This window comes from Tenebrio molitor, chromosome 1 (assembly GCF_963966145.1).
Source record: "Tenebrio molitor chromosome 1, icTenMoli1.1, whole genome shotgun sequence".
In the NCBI taxonomy this organism is placed as follows: Eukaryota; Metazoa; Arthropoda; class Insecta; order Coleoptera; family Tenebrionidae; genus Tenebrio; species Tenebrio molitor.
In genome coordinates, this window is record NC_091046.1 from 41,413,571 (window position 1) to 41,436,220 (window position 22,650).

Here is a 22,650-nt window from a genome sequence, read left to right on the forward strand (position 1 = left end):
AGGCCAAATTATCATCACAGTTTTTTTTACCAACAGCTTCCTTCAATCGAACCAGTTCCTTTGTTGTTTTAAACTCACCCGAAAGGGGTTGATGATGATAACTTAATTACCGAAACCTGTTTACTCTTGCTCCTTGCTTTCGAGAAGTTCTAGTTAATAATTCACATCAAAAACTGTTTAGTCCTTATCAGCTGAAATTTTTAATAACGTCCTGATTTATGCACACATCAAACTTTCAGTATTTACCTACCATCAAAATTTAAATTTTACACGCCTGTTGCTCCCATTTAAATCATTCAGAAGGAAGGCCTTTGCAAACAAAAATCACGCCGAACCAGGAAACTTTTTATAAAATATTCTCACAAGAGTAAACATTTTTCATCTTTCCCGCGCTGTTACACTAGATTTTAGATTAGCCAATCCAACGAGCTGAATCCACCATTCCGACACGAAAGTGAGGTTATGCAATTGAGACACGATTTGCACACATAATTATGAGTGTGACTAACGCAGTTGAGTTCCTGTAATTATTCATAATTTTTGTCAAACGTGCTCTTTGTTCTTGGAAGGAACTTCACATAAATAAAAGTGAGGTTATGTGTCATCTGTCAGTAGCACAATGCGAGCGGTCAGGTCAATTAATTTTGGAAGAATTCGGGCGTTCAAGAAGTGGCTGTTTACATTGGTAAGTCACACAATACTGTGTATTCTTTGTCTATATGGGTAAGTTGGTGGAACATCCGGTATAATGGTTTTAATGATGATTGCGTACAACACGGTTATGAATATTGTAATTTGTTGGAACATTTTTTTTTATTGTGTGTATGTATGATTAGTGCACTTTGCGACACAATTAAAATTACGTGGTATGAAATTGCAGTTATGCAAATACGGAAAATAATTGCGACTTCAGTGTACCACTTCCTTGGTGGACTTGTTTAAATCGCAGGTTTGGTGAATGCGGAAAGCTGATTGCAGGAAACGAGTAATTCGATGTTCGACATCTGCTTGTCCGGAAGGTAGTTATTGCGCATCCGGCAATTTCTAAACCTCTTGTAAGTAAGACCCTCCGTCACGTTCCCATCAGCGATCGATTGCCCAAGAACATCTTTTTTGCCCACCAATCGCACACTCTATTAAATATTCTCCCCCGCACTGGTCCAGCAGAGAAAAACAGACCAACTTGAGGAGCATCCGCGCGCCGACAAAAATAAAAAGCCCTACAGCTGGGGCGCGCTTCAATTTTGCCATGTTTATGAAAAAGAAAAGAAGTTCTTGCAAAAACCCGTTCGGGACCATCTATTCGGAGCAGATGGCGCGCGGGTCTTTTTGCTCCTTCGGCAGGACGTCGTGAGAGGAGTTTAAGCAAGTCGGTGCGACTTCTTCAAATGAAGATTTACGTTTGTGTAACGTACGCGAAGAATGATCGCACTACTTCCACCAATAATGAAAACTACTACATCACCCCTGCTTGTCATAGTTCGAGGGGAGCTCGAAGTCTGGCTCGGCCGCAAGTCCTTCGACTATCCTCGTCCTTATCCAGCCAACGTCGAGGGGCGGCGATCTCGCTCCGACGCCCCAAGAGCCCTCCTCGTCCGTCTTTATTCCGCAACCGGAAAGCAGAGCGCCTGCGCGCGAGTGTAGTCAATGAATGAATTTAGTCCGTTTCGAGTCCCCGGATTCTAACAACGTAATTGCAGGACTGCCGAATTCAATTAAAAACTGGCCGATGTGAGCTTGCACGTCGCTTTGGTCATGGTTTTGGGGGGCGGAGCGCTTTCGGTCGTGAAGTCGGGCCCCGTTTTTCGTTTTTCGCCGAATTGATGAGATCGAATTGTTTTTTCGAAAAACTTTTCGCGAGCGCTGTTTGTTTTTTTGGGGAAGTTGGACCGCGCGGGGCCCCCTTCGGCCGCGGAGCCCTAGTGCGGCGCCCCACGTTACTGTGCTATGGTGTCGATGTGTAGACTGTCCCGGCATAATTTTGGTTATTAGTTGAAATCGTTCATAGTCAATAAGCGAGGGTGTGTCCCCTGCTAGGAGCAATGCTGACCTAAATATTGCCGATAGGAAAGAGGTAAGTCGTATATATCACTCCTGCAGGTCATTCGATATCCTGAAAAGCCGCCGACTCGCCGTCAGCATTACTATTATTGTCCGTTACCCCACACTAAACTTGCCCGCTCTGGTGGAAAAACAAGAGTCGGAATACAAAAATCAAAATTAAATTATTTTAGCAACATTTTATAGATCCGCGTACATTTTTAAAGCGACTGAATATGCCGGGGCGCTCCAGTGTGACCGGAGAAAACACCGGAATATTTGTCCTGGAAGTGTTAAGATAAAAACAAACTGAGATCGTGGAAGTTGAGAACAAACAATGACGACCTTAGCAATATGTATATCGTTACGGTACATCTCACGGTAATAACTTTATGCAAGACACATAATGGATGAACATACAAAAGGGAGACATAATTGCAGAAGTGTCTCAGTGCGGTGGAAGCTTCGTAGTTACGCCAAATCAAGCTTGCGAATTTGAAGGACACGGAGATTATGGAATTAAGAAGTTTATAATGAATAATTTATTTCTGATGCGGTCAAATTGTTGGTAATTGGGTTATGATGGGAGAAAAACTGCCACTTGAATACCATTTCTCGATATTACACAAGCTTGACTCAGGTTTATCTGGGCAAGTATTTTTAAATATCTGTCTAAAAGTAAGGTGAATAATGAAGGTCCAAAAATCGAACCTTGGGGAACTCCAGACGAAGTAAGTACTCAAGACCGTAACAATCTTTTTTGACTGTAAGGTTTGACTTAAATGAATTCATTGATGAATCAGAGGGGGTAAAATAATTAAGTGTATTAAGTATTGGGTTTGAGTCTGTCAAATACTTTGGAAAAATCGGCCAGTGGACGTACTTGTCAGACATTACATCATATGGTTCAATAATGAATTTTGTAAGACAAGATATTTTAAATGAACCTATTCTGCGATGGTGATTATACCATTATAGATCTTTGAAAATCAATAAATGCACAATTTACCAGTACCTATGTATCTGTAGAAACTATCGTAACTTTAATAATGAAAGTGGAATGAATAACACCGTGTCAGATCGTTTAGTAAAAGAAGAATGTTGGTTGCTGTTTGCAAAATGAAAAACTGAATGGAGACATTCGTTAGTCATCGAGAGCGAAAATGTAATTTGTTGTTTTTCACTTTAGAACGAAACTCTTCATCTAAGTAGGTTTGTCGAGAAGTAGCTACTAAAAAATTTCTTGTGTGGGTTTTCAATTAAGCAAATTTGTCATCATTTAAAGTTTGGAACTGGCAGCAAGTTTTTCTGTCGGAATAGGGTGACGTCCTTCGATAAGCTTTAATTGGATAGTAATGAAGCTTTCTCTGCAGCAAATGAAAGTGGCAAATTAACAAGTATTAAATCTGTTTAGTTTTTTCGAAATTGAAAACGAAGTGAACTGTAATTTTTTGTTCAAAAATATTGCACACTTTAAAGTGGTTCGTTTTTATTTTGCAAAAGGTTGTAGAAAATAACAGTAATTTATCAATAAATTATTTTAAATGATTGAACGTTTCCTATACCAACTAGTAATAATCAGTTTGTTATTAAATAAGTTTTTATTCTGGATATCGATTGTAAAGCAAAAATTGTTCGATCAAGTTGTCTGTTTTAGTTCAGGAATAGTATATTATGTAAAGAAGGTTTTTATGCACTCAAATGATTACATGCACTCGCCTTCGGCTCGTGCAGCAACCTTCATTTTCATTTGAGTGGATAAAAACCTTTACTTGCGAGTATAATACTACACTTTATCTACGATTAAATATGCAAAAAAACCCAAACTTTTAGTTCAATATTTTTAGTTTTTAAAATTTTAATGTTCGTTTTGTTACCATAGATACGTTCTTGTATTTGATTAATTGGTTATGTTGCTGCGGTTACCGCAAACTGTTGCCAACATGAAAATGATGGAAAAATAAAAATCCCAATATTTCTCAATTTCTCAATATTTTGATTGGGCCAAGACCCGATGGATAAAAATCCTTTCAGATTTATTCATGGCTGGAAACCAATAGGAACTCTCTTTTAATTTGTCGGTGGATAAAATGACAATTTAGAGTAGAGCTTTCACATCAGTAAAGTTGCTTTTATCTGATAATCTTAGATAAAATTAATTGTATTCTTTTTTTTTGGTAAATAATTTTTATTTTAGTTATAAATTAATAGGTAAATGAGAATATGTGTGTCAGGGGTTTAAGATATTCTATCTGACGAGCCGCCTTTTGCCTACCACTGCTCTATAACATTACCTTTTCTTTTCTTGTCAACTGGTGCTAGATTTTTTTTCTGTGATTGACGTGTTTCGTTTTAGAGAAAAGCTGATAACAGATTAGGTATTTTTTGAAGACGGTCGTGTGTGCTCATCTTTCACTTTTAAACGTTAAGGGTGCTATTCACAGACAATTTTTTAGTAATCCTATAGTCGCTACTACTAAGGAATTAATTTAAACACAAGCTAGCAGCGATTACCATCTATCTAATTTTTCATTATTCAGGATCGAGTATTAAAGTGTGGTTACATTTAATTCAACGATAGTCAACAAACGACGTTGCCGTTGCTCTACAAATGTCAAAGTGACAAATAAATGTGGAAGTTAGTGATTATTTATTACAATTGGAGATTATTAAGATGGGAGAACAACACGAAAAACGATTAAGAACGTCCAACTGGTCCCAAGAAGAGAAAGACATGCTTATAAATTGCATAAATAAAAGACTACCTGTGATAGAAAATAAGACAACGGACACGAATAATAATGCCCGAAAATTGCGAGCTTGGAAAGAAATCCATGAGGAATTCACAGCAATGTTTAATAATAAGGACAGAAATATAACGAGATTAAAAGAACAATGGCGAAGAATGAAGCAGATGGCAAAGAAAAATGTTTCCAAAGTAAAAACCTACAGACAGAAAACAGGCGGTGGACCTCCATTGGAAACAGAGAATGCTGTAACTGAGTTGGATTGGGCTATATCAGATATGATTCCCCATGAATTTGAAAAAGATGAAAACATCTTCGATTCCGATAATATAAATCCAGAGGAATCACCGTCTAGTCAAAGTAATCCTGTCCTGATAATCGTACCACCAGCGACAACGCAAAGCGACTCAGAAATATTTACAGCTGATGCAGAAGTTACTGAATTAAGTCCAAACAATGGTGAAACAGTTGTGTCCGAAATGCCTAACACTGTTACAACTAAAACTAGGAAAAAAGCGTAGGCAGCAATTTATGAATGAAATGAGTTCCTATGAGAAAGAAATTTTAAAACTACAAAGAGAAAAGGTGATGGAAGAAATGCAACACAAAAGAGAACTTTTTAAATTGCAAATAAACAATGAAAAAGAATCGCATGAATTGAAAATACAAATGCAAAAGGAACTTCATGAAATAGAGAAAGAAAAGAAGTTGTTGAAATTGGAAAGTCATTAATGAGAAAATAAAAATTATATGAATTTTCTGTAGATGTGTAAATATAATAAATAATAGATACATTTGTTTAGTTTTGTTTATATTGTGTCTACATTTAGACAAAAAAGTAGGTACTCCATTTTAATCAGAAATGCCTGCGAATGAACTGTTGACGAAATACAATTCCTCTTCTGTTTTGTTGTGGCATTAGTTGAGCGGGTTGTTCGAGTCGTCTAATATTATCATCGTCGTCGTGGTCTTTATCTTCAAATCCATTCCATTCTATTGATAAATTATGTAACACACAGCATGCTACAATAACAGCTTTTGCGGTTTCTAAATTAGTGTTAAGTTTCTGGAATAGAACAAAAACTTTTTTTTTAATCTTCCAAAACTACGTTCTATAATATTTCGTGTAAGAATATGTGCTCTATTGTATCGTTCTTCTTGTCTAGTTGCTGGATTAAGCACAGGAGTAAGTAAATAAGGAGTACAGCCGTAACCACTGTCTCCGATAAGAAGACCTAGACCTCTGAATTCATTGTTTTCAAATCTTTGTTTTAAAATGCTTTCATTAAAAATTCGAGCATCGTGTGCACTGCCTCTCCATCGTGCTACTACATCACATACTTTTCCTAGGTGGTCTACAACTACCTGTGTATTGATTGAGTACCACCCTTTACGATTAATATAAATCTGCGCTAAAGGCCCACCAGGGTTACGAATTGGAATATGAGTACCATCGATGGCACCGATAACACGAGGGAAATTGTTTATCGCAAAAAAACCTCTCATTATTTCCAGTTCTTCAGCTTCGGTTCGAGGCATTCTTATGTAAGTTGCCCGTCGTCGAGCAAATATTCTGCTAACCTAATAATAATTAGAGATAGATTACTTTCTCCAAAATATTACATTAAAACAATATCTTCTTAGTTTTTTTATAATTCTACTTATGGTAGGTTGACTCAAACCAGGCAAGTCGGCAGTATCATCTTGAATTTGCCATCTGGCAAAATACCGGAGTGCACACATCAACTGCAATTTACCATCTACGGGATTACCACGATCATTTTCAATAGGAAATTCATTTCCAAGCAGTCCATATAAATTTTCTACTTAAGCCTTTGTAAAGCGATACCGATTTTTGAATTCCCTATCTGTATACTTTTGAAAAGGATTCTCACGAGCCCTATACAGGGTGGTCCCGATATAACCTGCCAAAAAAATTCTGGGTCATTAGAAGGATCTAACAAGTCCAAAAAACCCCATTTTGTTAGGTCCAAAATAATGGGGATAAATTAACCCCTATCCACACCCATTCGACGCTGCTGACCACAAAAATACGTACCTACTCAGGAATTAATTGTTGGTGTTTGTAAGTATGACAGTATCTAAGCAACATAGGTACCTGAATCGTTTATGACAAATCTCAAATCTGACAAACTAAATCAAATTAATGACATTTATTGAAAACGCTGTACCTACACTGTGTGCGTTAATTCACCAGCTTATTTAGGTACAAAAGCTGATTTTGTAGACTGAGATGAATGAGTAATAAATAAAGTGGTGTTCCTCAATGTGTAAATAAATGTAGAGGTAGTGTGTGCAAAATTGTGGAAGAACTGTGTAACAAGAGTATCGTCTTAATTGTGGTTAAATAGCCAAAATAATGTATTGAATAAATTTATTTACACTTTACATATTCGTACTTTCAACTCTAACTGAGAATATCTACTAACTAATGAAAGGTAAACTAGACTAGAACAATTATTTTATAATAAATGTTATGTGTGCCTTCCGTTGGCATTTAAGCACATTTGAGTACGCTGGTACCAATTTTAATAAACAGAATTCAGCATTTCTGGGTTTTTACAAATCTGGTTCGCGGCGTCTGTTACGCGTTTCTGGAGTTGGCCTCCTGTATTTATTTCAACTTCGTATACCAAATCTTTCGTGTGGTCCCAAAAATTAAAATCCAGAGGGGTTAAATGGAGGATCGGGTACGCCATCGTATTGGAATCAGTCAGAACCAACCTCACATAAATGCGGATGTAGCTCCACAAAAGTACAACGGGACGGAAGGACTCCTTCAAGAAAACGCTCGCCGTATGGTCGCCTTGCCGGTCTTGAATTACCACGTGTTTCGCCATAGAGTAAATGCAAATCGGCGTATTCTTGTTTTGTGAATTTCATAACCTTTTGAAGGATTCGAAAATTTAAAATTAAACTTGACAAATGTCATAGGTGTTGCAGGTACCGTTGCTAAAGAAATAGCATTACCTTTTTAAAACCGATTAACTCATTAGCGTACAGCAAATTTTGACCAAATTTTCAATTATTTTTATCTCGAAAACGAAAAGACTTTTATTAGAAACTTTTTTTGTGTATGAGTTCTACTCATCGTCACCTATTACTGGATTTCTTTTGGCAGGTTATATCGGGACCACCCTGTATATTCTGGGATTCCTAATTTGTCCCATGTCTAATGCGTCTCTTATTTCAGCTAAATCTTGAATTGCTTCGATCATAGCTTAAACTTTGAACGCAAAACTTATAAAACCCTGAAATACAAGTGTCAAATAATGCTAATCAGCTGCAAAACTACCTCCTTAGTTGTGACTAAATTTTGATATCACGTGGTTTAAAATAAAACAATGCTAACGTGTGACTAAATTTTAGCTAGCCGAAAAATCATCTCTGAATGACAATTTCACAAATTTTTATTTAACCAACAGTTAGTTATAAGATAGTACAGATTTAAAATGTTTCTGAATAGCACTCTAAGACTCTAAGGTGGTACTTTGTAATCTAAGACCTTTTTAAAAACGCATGTGGTTTTTTTATTGGATCATAAACTTTAAAAAATCGGATCCCTTTTCAGGATCTCTGTAGAAGTTAGAATTAATAAACTACAGCAACAATAGACAAGTTTTTACCCAGAAAAGACACTCGGCGAGGTCGCGAACCACATTTTCGGAACCACTGTTTTAGTCGTTATGTCATATTTACAGGTTTTGTCTGAAGTAAATAAATTAGATTCTTCGGTTAATGCTAGGCCCTGACTTACTATATTATAATTCAGAATAAGTGGCATCGCGGTAGGCGTTGGAAATTCAAATTTACGTTGGCAGCAAGACCCTTGCTAATAATACCCTAGTTTCGATGCTGTTGGTAACCTTCGCTTTTAATTTGGCCTTGATATTATCATTGGAATCGTTTTGTGTTTATTTTCTTGTTATAGTATTTGGAATTTCCTTGTTTCATTTATGAAAAGTGTATTATTTGTCTGGGGGTTATCTCTGCTGTGGGTGAAAACCATGTTAAAATTATGTAACGCATAACCTCAGAATAAAGTAATGACGGTTTCACATGTTTACTAAATTTTTTGACATAACATAAAGCTCACTTTAGAGAATCAACGCCTACCGCGATGCCACTTATTCTGAATTATACTATATCTCTAATTATTAAAAATCCCTTAAAAATAATATACTGAGTGTCCTCGCGAAAAGTTCAGATGCGTCTATTTCTGGTATTTTTAACGTTGCAAGTTTTAAATTTTAGGATGTGAGTAAGCGTACAGGGGGACGCAATTTAGTATGGTTGTCACGTCATCACTCTGCCCCCAACCGCCCCCACTTCGAAATTTTAAATGACACCCTACGTGTTTAGTGAGATGAAAGAGGGCATCTTTTTTAGTTCGTCTGTATGAAAAAAGTGACGAAGAAGTTTCCGAGAGATTTGATTTTGACGTTTAAAAAATGGAATAATTTTATCGATAAGAAAAATTAAGTTGAATTGGTTAGAACAATGAAAACAAATGAATGAAGAAAGACCTACTAAATAGGACAGAATGATGTTTAATTATGCTATTACCTACTAATAACAAATAACAGAAAAAAATAAGAATATTTTTGTTGCTTTTTAGAAATAACTGGCTGATAAATATTCGAATTTCGAAATGGTGACCGTTTATTATTTAAACATGGAATGGCTGAATTCTAGTATTGTATACTCTTTGGGTCAACGTGATAAATCTAGAAAATCGTTCAAGAAATCCTTTCAGATTTCAGACCTGGGTTGTTTGTTTTTGCTATCCTACGTATTTAAAAGCCACAACAGGTTTGCTATAAACTACACTGGGATTCGTCCATTGTGGAACATCATACGAGTATCTTGGATAACAACAGCTTAGGGTGCTGAAAACCTGATGCATGTTGACAAGAATCTCTGCCAAGTGTATCAGATCTTAACGACTGTACGAAGCTGCATAATAAATGACCCATCTGTTGGTAAACACTTTTTGATTTGAGGGACCATGGGCAGGACCACCAGATCTTCCCCACATCCTCCATTTCATTTGTAGATCAAGGAAGATAATAATTATTTTTCTTTCTTTCTTGGTTTTTGTCAGGTCTTGATAAAACCATTGAGTGATTTCGAACTTGCATTAATAAAATAGTGATGTGAAGGACCGCCCGACGACAATAATAGATTCCCATGACCTCACACACTTCATCAGCGCCGCATTATTGAATTAAATTTTTGACCCATGGGAACCCCGACTCTCCTGCGGGGACCCCGTTTCCCATTAGCGCAATTCTGTGGGAGTCGGCGAAATCGCGCACTTTTCCAGGTCGGATTAAACACTTTTGCCATTGTTTGTGTGACGAAATCGCGCCCGGATTGTGACAACATAGGCGTCGCATATGCAAATAATTCGCCAAATGAACGACCGACGGATTCCATTCCGAATGAGTCACAACAGGCGGAACGCGCATAAAGGACGTCAATTGACTCGATTCATCAACCTCTGGATACGTTTTTAATTGAGGTAATTGGCGCAATTTCAGCTCGAAGGTGTCATCTTTTCTTTGTGTGTTCGTTTTTCTAAATCACTACACAAAAGAGGAGGAATGCGGGCGCGTTTAATGCTGCAGGGACTTAATGGCTTTGCTAGCGTTTCGGCAAAAAGCTCAAAAGGAGAGTTATATATGAAAGGATTTAAAAAAATGTGTTGGCGGACGTAATGAGCGAGTAGTTTACACTTAATACGGAGCTGTCTCTTCCTTTCTTTTTGTTGAACTCCCGACTGGAAATTTTTACACGAGTATTTGCAAAGAGTAATTAAACAGGAAACAAAGCCGTTGGTGTGTTTCAGACTAAAATAAATTTCACATTTATTCATTCAAATTTTTCTTGCTGTACCTGCAAATACGGGATTCTTATAAATGCCTCTCACATCGTAGTTGGCTGGGATTTATGACACACGTGCAGATTTGCCGTCTTTTCCGTATTGGTGATTGTATCGGGCCTTCAAATAAATATATATTTAGAGTAGGCGTAGGCGACATTAATTCTGTTAACAGTGTAAAGATAATTTTTGTAGGTAACCAATTATTGTCCGGAGTTACACAGGTTGCATAGTAAGCTTTTTTCCAATTTTGTATTGTCATATTCCGTGGAGGGAGAATAGGGAGAATGCACTACAAAAATTAAAAATATTTTCTAACCTAATTTTATTTCGTTAAATGTCAGACGTTTCTTGTGTCATTTTCTACGCTGGAAAAATGTTGCAAACAATTGAATCTCCATAGGTTGCTCTAAATATAAATTTATTTGAAGGCCCGTTACGTTTGACACTTCGAACTTCATTGTCTTTCATTTTTAAAGTGTTAATTATGATGCCGTGAGTTAGTTGAGGAAGCAAAATAGTCTTTTTTTCGAGACTGTTTCGTGCAGGACATTAGTTTATTTTAGCAATAATGAAAATGGTTTATTCCCTGAAATAGGATACACTTATTGTAATGTCGCATTATTGAAATATTCAACAATGATGACTATTCAGGCCTGCAGGAATGAATACTTTACAGAATGTCCCAATGTTCTAAACCAGGAAACCGTATTAGAAATGTAATTAACAGATTTGTTCAGACTAGAAGTGTAAATAAAGGAAAATCAACTGCAAGGTTTCCAGAGTCTGAGGAAGCCGTTGAAAATTAAAGGAATAATTGGAGCACAACCCACACACATTTTCCTATATTTGTATATTTTAACGAACAAGTGTTTAAATGACAGTTTAAAGACTTGCAAGAAGAAATTCACGTTACTGTTACTGACCAGACAATGTGGGAAAACGATTTTGAAAATAAATAAACAAGACGAATCAATTGGGAACATGGCAGTGAAAATGTTTTCTTTGAAAATAATACGTTTGTTTTTGTACCATGTTTTATTTATATTATTTCTCGATAAAATTTTAATCAAACGAAGAGACAAAATTTGTTGTGGACTGATTTGGTTTTAATTTTTTTTGCCTTAAATGACTTTAAAACCCCCAGATTTTAGGCAACCAAGTAATCAATAATTAACTTACCTTTATTATAGTATAGGTACACTATATATTGTAGGTGGCAAATTTCACAGCCAACTGGAATGTAAGAAAAATTTATTACTCCCAGGATTTGATGTTGTCTGTCGCAATTAAGCTTGTTTGGCTTTTAGGTGCTTAATAAAATGCAAATATTTGGATTGTTTTTTAGCTCGAAGACTTGAACAAATCCCCTGGAATCTTTTAATTTGTCAATTAATTTTCATCAATTCTTAATTCACATCGACCGAGTATGTAAACGCACGATCCCCCCACTTTAATTCTTCCTTTATTCAGATTTTCTGCATTCTGATAAGAGCAACTCACTTCCGGCTCTCGGCTACACATTTTAAACAGATTCTGAACGAGTTTGAATCGATTAATTGTACTTTTAGATGAACTCTCTTAGACTGTCGAATTTTTAGCCGGAGCGTAACGTAAGCCGTTGCTTTTTTATCACCGCCAAACTATTAATTATTCAACGATTCGTTTCCGTTTTGAGCGGCCGCAATAACGTTAACGACTAATGTTGGAAATTGATATTGTAGAATGACTCAATCTACGACAGTGATCACGTTAAGTGGCAAATACGCAAATGCCCAGGTATTTGAGCTAACGGCCGATTTAAAATATTGATCGCCGTTATGGCCTCATTAAAATTTACATATCGTAAATGGAAGCGGGTTATGTTTTACATTTCTTAACGCAACGTAGCGTAATGGGGGAGGGTTTATCTGGTGAAAATAAACCGATATCTGATAATCAGTCAAACATAAATATCTCTCAGTTATCTCTACAAAGCAATTTATTTGGTACAAAGTGTTGTCTTTGATTATTTTTTTCTTTGCATACGTTATCATATTTTTTACCCCAAAAAGATAAAACATGTTTTGTGTAGAGATTTTATTCTCATTTTCCAGAAGAAAATATTCGGAAAGTGTAATTTTCAGCGACAGATAATCTGATGCGTTTCAAGTTGAGTAATGAGTCAAGTTACGACAAGTTGTAGTTTAAACTTGATGGATTTATGTTGGAGTTTTTATACCCCCCGCAATTTTTTTTGTAATATTATGTTAATAATTTTGTTAGATAAGTGACCTGTTACCTAAATTATTAAACTTTTCTCATAAATTATTGTTGTTTAGTTAAACAAATGGGAAAGAGGAAGCACAAGAGATAAATTCAGTTTAATATATCAGTCTAAAAATTCTTGGTATTTATTCCATTACAAGCGCCTTTTGTTTTAACATTCTTAGAAGGTGATTCTCTCTATGAGGAAATTCACTAATTAGCCAGACACTTTGTAGAAATAAATAAATCAAGTTGCTTTACTCAAAGGAAAATTGGCTAAGGAACGCGAACGCCTAAACAAAAGGTTAATGCAATAAAAGACAGAGAATGACAAACTTTTGTTTGTTGCAATTAACGTCTTTGTAATTTTATTCTCTCTATGTACATGTTTAAAATGCCATTACCTGAAGAAGCAAAATTCTTATTACAGTAGCTGAGGTCGGAGCTGCATTTAAACAGCGTTCACGTTGTTTTGGCATAATGAGAGGCCTTGATTTATTTTTTTTAACGTTGGACACACTGTTTGATTTCCGTCACTAAAGTGCCTGACATGCGGACCTATCAAAATGAACATGTTGCTGAATTTTCCGCGATGTCTGACTATTGCAAACTAGTAAAACTGACAACACTGTACTAGACATTGACGCTATTTATAACCTCAAACTTAAAAAAACATAACCTAATTCAACAGACAGTTTTACTACCAAATTAAATGCATTTTATGTAATGCATTAAAGAATTTTTATTAGAAGCTTCACCGGAAGTTTTTTCTTGATCTGCACAAATGGTTTGAATGTGTGAGATCTTTTAAAATAAATTGTTTTTGAAAATATTAAATGACCTATGAAACCAAAAAAGTAGCCAAAAAGGACCAAATCACGTGATTTACCATTTTGTGGCTTAACCTAAAACCAGATTCTCACTTTTGAATTGAATTAAGTAATTTTTATAAATCCACCACGTTTTTACTGAAAATTAAGTTTATTTAAATTTTTTTAATTGTCAGGTAATCGCACTAGTGGAGAAAAGTGTGTCATTATGATATCCAAATGAATAAATTGACTTATTAGCAATTATAAAATATACTGAAATAGGTTATTAACGACGAGCATTGTCTCTTTTTGTCAAATGAACGTAAATCTGTTTCCATGGTAATATTTTACGACTTTGTTGGAGACCATTTTGGACGTTTCTTTTTTGAAACTGTCAAAATAAAATATAAAAAGACTCCTAAAGACAACAAGGAACTTTTTGAGAAATTTAAAGAAATATGGGTTAATCAGAATTTATATTTTTTGCATTCCTATCAATAATTCAAACACTCGATACCCAGCGGGTCTTTACATCCGCCTTCATGGACCTCCCCAAGGCAGGTCGCGAAACTTTTCATATTTTATGTACGAATACATATTTTTATTTCTCCAATCGTACATTTCTCAAAATTTGTAATTCCCGCAAAAGCTCTAAAACGAAAACCTTCAGGGAGTCAGTTCGTTGCAGCGAGCTTTCGGGAGACTCGTCATTTTTTTCAATTAACCCAATCGATATCCCACATCATCGTCGCAGTCTGAGTACATATTTGGTTTATAACTATTATAACGAAAAACCGCGTCGAACAGCCTGATTAAGTGAAATTGGTGTCGACAAACAAAATAAATTACACCGATCAATAACATAAATTACAATAACCCAACGAAAATAATCATTAGGCGGTTCCTACCTATTCCATTGTGATTTTCACAATCCCTTCCATACATAAATAAGCAGAGGTCTGGGCAGGATAAAGCCAGACTGGCTGGAATCACGCCATAGCACATACTGTCACCGATTGTATCATTATGTCTTTCAAGAATAATCACTGTTGTTGTCTCCTCATTGATTTAATCTGAGTGCCAAAGTTAAACCGTCTGGTCCCACCAGGCCTCGACCGACTTCCCAACTTCGTAATTATCGCAGAGATATGACCGAATACCTCGAGGACTAAAGAAAAAGAACAATTTCAATTTGTGCCTCGTTTACTTTGCCTCCCTAATAAGCCGTGCCATTTTTTAAATTGCGATCGTAAATTTCGAAATTGCTTAAATGAGGAAACCGTGGGCCACTCCAGTCTGATTGAAATTTACCGTTATTTGCAACGATTCGCACAAACAATACAATTTAACTTTGCTCTCGTCTCGAAACTCAAGAACAGTTTAATATGCAAATAACAAGACCAGTGCTCGTTTCAAACAATCTGAATTTTTCAAATTATCGCAAGCTGAAACTGGAGACTTGCCATTTACTTGTTTTCAAAAGGCGACAATATCTCACAGATACTCCATCACACATGAGCGACCAACATGATTGGATTGTACCCTTTTTGATATTAATTTCTCTTGCATAGTTTTGGGGTGTTGGGTTTCGTCAAGGGTGTTGCTTTTTATTGCAGGGGCGCCGATTGGATCGATAAAAAATACTCGACAATGATATTTTGCTTCTTTTTAGTCGAGACAAAGCAGTGATGTGACACACGTGCCTCTTTAACAGCTTTATTGAAACTGGAGAGTCAAAAAACCGCTTTGAAGGTATTAAGGGATGGTTGAAGTAGCCATGTTGACAAAATAAATGAACACAGCTCCTGGTTCTACCTGATCTATCAATATTTTTCTTTCCTCAAACAGTTGGAAATTTCAAAAGCTACTTGTTTATGCGAGAATATCTTTCCGGCACAGTTTGTCATTTGAACAAATGCAAAATGAAATTAATTATAAATTTCCTGATACAGCGTAGTGTTCGCGTCATATATATTTTTTTAATATCAATTTGTAAGTATTGGTTTTTTATTAAAAATAAGTAATACGTGAATTTTGATAGTGAGTATGATGAAATTTATACTCGTACAAAAAGTATCTTATTGTACTCGCGTGTAATGGCTACAACTCTCTCAGATGATTACAGCCTACGCCTCGTGCCGCGAACTGCACCTCATGCGTAATAGCCATCATTACACACCCTCGTTGAATAATAAACTATTTTGTATACAAAAGTAACGTGAAGTTTTTATTTTATGGAATCATTACACGCTTGTTGAATAATACATTATTTTGTTTATAAAAATTATGTGAAGGTTAAATTTTATGGGAGATTTGTTCAAAAATGAAACTTTATCGTCCAACGAAGTATTATTTCGCGATTTACGTGAATGCCATATTTACTTTAATAATTATTTGAGCGATATGGTAGTGTTCTTTTGAGACATTTAAATTGGGTAACATGTATGGTTAATTAAATTTTTATACAATGGTGTTTTGTATCGTTATAAAACAATAAAATTTAAATTGGAAATATTAATAATTCCCAACGCAACAAAAAAGAATAAATACATTAATACACTGCTAAATTATGCATTCTTTCCGATGGAACGCTTTGAGGAAAATTCTGTGTGGGCGGAAAACAAATCTGTGGCGTTTTCCATTTGGTCGAAAACCTCCACCGCGTAGATGTTACCAAATCGCCGCTGCAAGAATTTTTTAATGCAAAGCGAGATTGTTAGTGTCACGTTTTTATGACAAGCAATAAGAGCCGTTCGTGAGCCTACATTCAAACTGCAAAATTACATTAAGAAGAGCTTGCCCCACACACTTTCGAAATTAAACACTGGAAGACCTGACCAGAAATAACGCGGAAGCGGTTCAGATAAAATAGATTTCCCCGTTTCTGTTTGAAGGTTCATCAAAAGGGAAATGAAAACGAATCGAAGATGAAAAAATCGCGACGATCGATCCGTCGGGTGTTTTCTGCATGTGGCACTTCTTTGCGCCCGGCCGTAATAAAGTCGTCCCTGGGCAGTTCCTCCTGGGACGCCTCTGTGCGGGCCGAGTTAATTTAAATTTTAATCAAAGGCCGCTCCCGCTGCAAAAATAAGTTTACGAAATTTTATTTTATTTGCCGATCTGCACGGCAACAACATAATTGCCAAGTTTCGGCGCGTTTTGTTTTCGTTAATTACGGGCCCGAAAGTCTTGCAAACTCCGGAAAAATTGGCCCGGAGCCTGCACAACTTCGATAGCGCCGCTGGCGGAACTTTTACGATTCTTTTTATCAGACTTTCATATTTGCACAACATACCGCCACATTCACTTGAATATTTATTTTCTCCAGGGCATTAATTTTTTGGCCGGCGCACTTTATTCAATTTTATACGCCCCACTCTAAATTCTTACAGATGCGGAATTGAATGAAAAGTGTATCCAGTTGGTGGATGAATATAAATTCGAGCGACTAACAAAGAGAAATGAAAATAAAGGACAAGGATGTGACAGTTATGAATAAAGATATGCGAGTAAACCACCCGCATAAATCACACAACACAACGTGACACCCTTGAAATAAGGGAGCAAAAGTAACAAATAAACGGAGGCCGGGGACATCGAAATAATGAAAACCGTACGTTTTGTTCGCGTTTTAAAACGGCGAGCTTCTCCGAGGATTCATCACGGAGGTACAGTTATCGACAGAACTAATGTAAATTCTTCAAGGTAGTAACTGAGTCGTCACGTGACACTACCACTACCGCAACACCTTTCAAGGCAACTGTCAAAATTTGCATCGCTATCTCGCCGTGCAAATTTTTTACACAACTGTTGCAATTAAAATGATGTCGGAGAGATTATTGAGGGATAAAAATGGCGCCCGAGGGATGACAAAGTGGAATTAGAACAGGAACGTGACCAACTACCGCAAGACTTGTCTTAGCGTTCTTATGTGCTTAAACTTGGAACCTCAAAGTTGAGGAAGCGGATGTGAGGTCATACACAACTGATGTCTTTGTGCTAACAAGAAAAGGCTTTGGAAGTTAAGTCGTGGCGGAGATTTTTTGTAAAAGTGTTGCGGGTGTGATGTGTAAACGAATGAGTGGTTGTAATTCAAGAGGCAATCGATAAGTTAAACAGAATTAAGAGAGGAAATGGGAAATTGGTAAACAATACTGGTGAAAATGAAAAGTGTCGCAGGGACCGAATGGAAGCGTTAAAGAAGCAAGAATAAACGGATTGCGGAGTTAGATGTGATGTTATCAGTCGATATGATATTTGGAGTTACGTCGGTGAACAAGAAATATTTGAGATGTTTGTTCAGATTTGTGTGGGAGTATTTATTGCATCTCTTCGCGAGGAAATCTGCCTGGAGGAGAGATAATTCCTTGGATATTTTCCGCGCCGATGTGCTGCTATTTTTGAGTAAAAGTGTAAATTAATCTTGGAAGATATTTAGTGTATCAGGCGAAGGATCAGAATTGGGCCTTTCCATAAGTGAGCTGTTTAATGCAAGAACACGACAGTGCACAATAGTTTGTTTTGGTGATGCATCTAAACAAACTGTTGGTGATGTAATTAAATGATGTCGAGAGTTAGATCAGTGGGGATCGTCACGGAAGAAGAATGACGCTTCGTGACCTCAAATCATCAAACAACGGCTCTCGTGTAAACAGAGGAAACTGTCTCCGGAAAGTGGAGTAACGCGAAAATGTGTTGGGAAGGTTGTCGTTTAAGTCCTGCAAGCTTGGAATATTGACCAAAAGAAAGAAAGCTCGTATGTTGTTTGATATGATAGATATGAAGCACTAGACAAGAAACTTTTCACCAGAGAGCAATCGTTCAATAAAGAAAGTGACAGAGTATGGGCAGCTCTTCGTTAAAAAGTAGCTAAATAGATTAGCACTGGGATATTTCAGAAATCGGGTTACTTTCTTGGATCCAAGAGAAATTTGCCAATTGGGAATAGACTTTTCAAAAAATATTTGGCGTCTAAAAAGTTATTATTAGCACAGTTAAAGAACTTCTTTAGTTTTGAATCATTTCTAACAACAATACACTTATAACGATTTTGATTTTACAAGAACAGAATATATCGGGTGTCCATTTAATTTTATTCTCAAAGCAGGCGTTGAGGAGTCGATTGTGAACACATCACGGATCAGCTGTTTAAATCTAACCTCACTGTTTGCGTTGTTTGTGTTTTTATTCTGGAGACTGACGAGTAATGAGCAAATTGAGGTTATGTCTCTGAGGATATGTCAAAGCATACTTGCGTTAGAAAAAGAGAGCGACTAGAGATTGCTTGTTTTTTTGAACGCTCGATACAACATGCAGTCAAATCAAAATTGTACATATGTACATATATTGATTGTATCTATGATCAAAACGTCTTTGGATCGCGATAGCAATGAAATGTAAAAATCATCTATAGAATTATGTATTTACTTCCACTGGCCGTAGTTTTTATTGTACTTCAAAGTATCGCTAATCTGTCACGGAACTCATTTAAACATAAACGAGGCAAATAAACCCAATTACCATTTTCACCACGATTTCCATTACTGTAGATGATTTTATAATAAAAATTTTATGTTCTCTTTGAAACATTTTGAATTATAACCTGCTAACTTGAAAGTTGTCAAGTAAATGTCAAAAATAATTGAAATAAATATTTTGATAGATTAATTATTTTTAGAATGCTCAAAAAGGCGAATGCTGTTTGGATGATTTTGAAGCACTAGTGCGCGAAATTGCCTGCGACCGCATAGTAGTGCGCGAACATCGATTTCGCGCACTACTATGCGGTCGCGAAATGTCATTTTGAAGGTAGTGAGTTCAAAAATTATTTTACAAAATGGAATTTTGCGTTTAGGAAAGCGTAGGATTTTATTTGCATATTGTTTGTCACATTTCCTAATTATTTATTGTAAAATTCAGTTTTGTCGACAACAGTTGCAATAAAAAATTTCTACCGGAAGCACACATTCTTCACGGCAATATTGATCAAAGCGTAGCACAGAGTTCATTCTAATTTGTTGTTCCGCCAAATTTCTAATTTCAGAGCGAGGGTTTAAAAGTTTTCGTCCAAACCTCGTTAACTGAAAAAACATTTTACTCCCCTAAATAATCCTTTGGTAATAACCCTTCTTTGCAAGGGTTAATAATATTGCATGTTTTAAAAATGTACGATCAAGAGGGGCTGTGAAAAATAAAATCATCGTATGTGGCGCCGCATTACGTTACTGCATACAGGGCTTTCATAAATGATTCGTGTCACAAGAAGGTTTTGTTTCATGGAGTCGCAGCACACCTGATCCATGAATCATTTATGAAAGCCCTGTATTGCGACATACTAAGATCCACATAACCTAATTTTGAGTTAGTGATTTATAATACATAGTACTGTGGGACCAAACCTACAGGACAGCGGCACTGTCAAATGTTAGTAACGGTGGCTCATTCATATAGGAACCGTTCGTAAACCACATAGTGTATGCAACTTGGTCGAAATCCCAGACTATTGCAGAAAAGGAAGAGTTTCCGTAAACTACATTTTAGCGCTTGGTATTTCTTGTGGTTCTTACTTTTGAATTAAAAATTAGTGACAACTCGCTATTGCGTCCATCAATGAATATAGTGAAGGAAGTGTTAAATATGGCCAGACCGGAACTTGGAATTTACAACATATCGTCAAGAAATTCTTCCACGCTTTGTTTGCGGATATGAATATTAAACAATTTATTTAAATGTAATAACTAATGCGAAGCCCTCATCCAAAATACAGAGTCGTGACGACCGCTCACCTTAAAATAGTTTCAATTTTTTGGGTCCTCATAAATTCACCTGATTTCCATAACGTCCTCGGCGAATTTATTCCCGCAAACTGAAAGAATGAAAGCAAACACCTTTTTGACGGCAAACCCGATAACATCAGGAAAACTCCCAAAGTCAACATTGAATAATGACCCGCACTTGCGACGCTGACTAATAGTGTGTTTAAAGCAATTTAAGGCGGGACACTTTTCACTTAGGATTAGCATGATTATGGCAAAAAGTGCGAAATAACTTCATTGTCGGTCGTTTGAAGTGGTTAATTTCCGACGGAAGAAATTCCCAGTAAGTACAACGTGCACCTTTTTGCAACTGAACAATTACCGCCTTTGTAATAATCGCTTGGAGCGCTTTCGTTAGTGTAAACGCATTGTGCGGACACATACGCTATTCAAATAAGCAACTATATATTCATAAATGGTCCATTTCCTGTATGTGTGTGACTGACATTAATTCACTCCCTTTACCTGCGTTCCTCCATTATTTAAACGTCAAATCCGCACGCACGTAAGAAAATGCGTATAATAACACAAATACGGCGATTCCGCTCTTCGGAATACAAATCACGACAGAAACCGGCTGCTTTTCGTTGACATGCCATTTTAAAAACGCGAAATACAACGTTTTGAATTTTATCAATCGAATTTTAAACAGATTTTTAAAATCGTGTTCTAGTGACGTTTCGAGTGCTGGAATGATTATATCGGATTGCTTGGGCGGTGTGGTAATTGAGCATTGTTTCACCCAACGTCATAATTTGGTGTCAGTGAGATGGAAATGAATGAGTAACGGAAAAGGTGATTGATAATTTCGATTATTGCAATTGTTGTTGATTACGTTGAGGTAAATGCAGTCTGGAGATGTTTCCGTTGACTGAGTAGGCACGAATTCAAATTTAACGAAAGTGTGACAAATGAAATGTCTCTGTCAAGAGGCGCCGAACCGAAAAAGTAAACGTCTAAATTGAGACATTCTCAAGATGCCGCGGCCATCAGACCATGAAATCAAAAGGATTTGAGCAAAAGTCAAAAAATTTGTTTTTAAATGTCTTTCCTTCTGTGGTATTCCTTTTGCTAAACGACCAAGAAATTTTTGTAAATTCATTTCTTGCTGATGAAAAGGGAAAGTACGCACTTCCTCTCTTGTTTTAGTGTCGAAAGTACAGTATTCTCAATTTTGTTGTAGGTCGTAAAATTTTATGGTACTTTAAGTTAAAAGATCTTGCGGGGCTTAAAAGTCCTAGTTTACCACTAGTAGGCAATATTTTAGGCACGCGCCGCTTCCCAACCTTTTCAAACACAACCATTGTGCTCGTTAATCGCTCATAATGTGCAATACAATTTTACGACCTACAACCAAATCGAGAAAACTATGTAGTATTTTCTTGTCAAAAGTTAATACAAAATAATCGTTATTTTCAACAAGAAATCTGATTTTACATTTTCTGTAATTTTTTTCTCTTTATTCATTTTTTTTTTAAATAAGTCGTGTTCCGTTTCAAACTCTTCTTTAGCCTCTTCGAGGATATCCTCGGGAATAATTTCCTTAGAATTAGAAATAAAAACGAGACCCAACTAGTGAAGATAAGATAAACTGTTTATACAGGAAATATTAGTAAAGGCAAGTGTGCTTACTCTGATGCCTTTTCATGGAAATAACCATTTTAAACAATCTTACTCAATGTTTTAGACTTTCTAGATTGCATTTTCAAATTTCAAAACGCAATTGCATCCAGGCCGTGATTTGAAAACGGGAAAATTTGAACTGTTCATGGTTTTACTTATTTTTAATATTAAAACCAAAAATTATATCTACCATTAGTTGGTAACTACAGTTAGGAATTTCTTAATGACTTAATTCGACTGCCGTTAATGGTTTGATGTGTTTAATTAGTATAAATATTGAATTGAACAATTGAATGAGAAAAACAAGGTGTGAGTTCACACCAAAAGCTACAGAAGGAGTTGATTTATTGCAAATCATCGAGGTCAGATTTTTAATTCATCCCAGTGATGAAGAAGTGTTTTTAGAGAATCACGTTAGAAAGAGTGATTAAATTCAGGTTTCAAAAAAATGAGACCAATTA

General features: G+C 36.2%; 1 protein-coding gene across 8 annotated transcripts in view; it reads left to right on the forward strand.

The window, feature by feature from the left end:
- Positions 1-564: 564 nt before the first annotated feature.
- The window catches only part of Liprin-gamma (liprin protein kazrin), an 80,893-nt gene continuing 58,807 nt past the window's right edge, over positions 565-22,650 (forward strand). For 4 of the 8 annotated variants that reach the window (XM_069047859.1, XM_069047904.1, XM_069047885.1 and 1 more), the window contains exon 1: positions 1,645-2,074. The gene's annotated coding sequence lies outside the window, so the exon portion shown is untranslated. Of the gene's footprint in view, positions 686-1,643; positions 2,075-22,650 lie in introns of those variants that run through there. The other 4 variants (XM_069047874.1, XM_069047920.1, XM_069047911.1 and 1 more) reach the window with 2 other exon arrangements.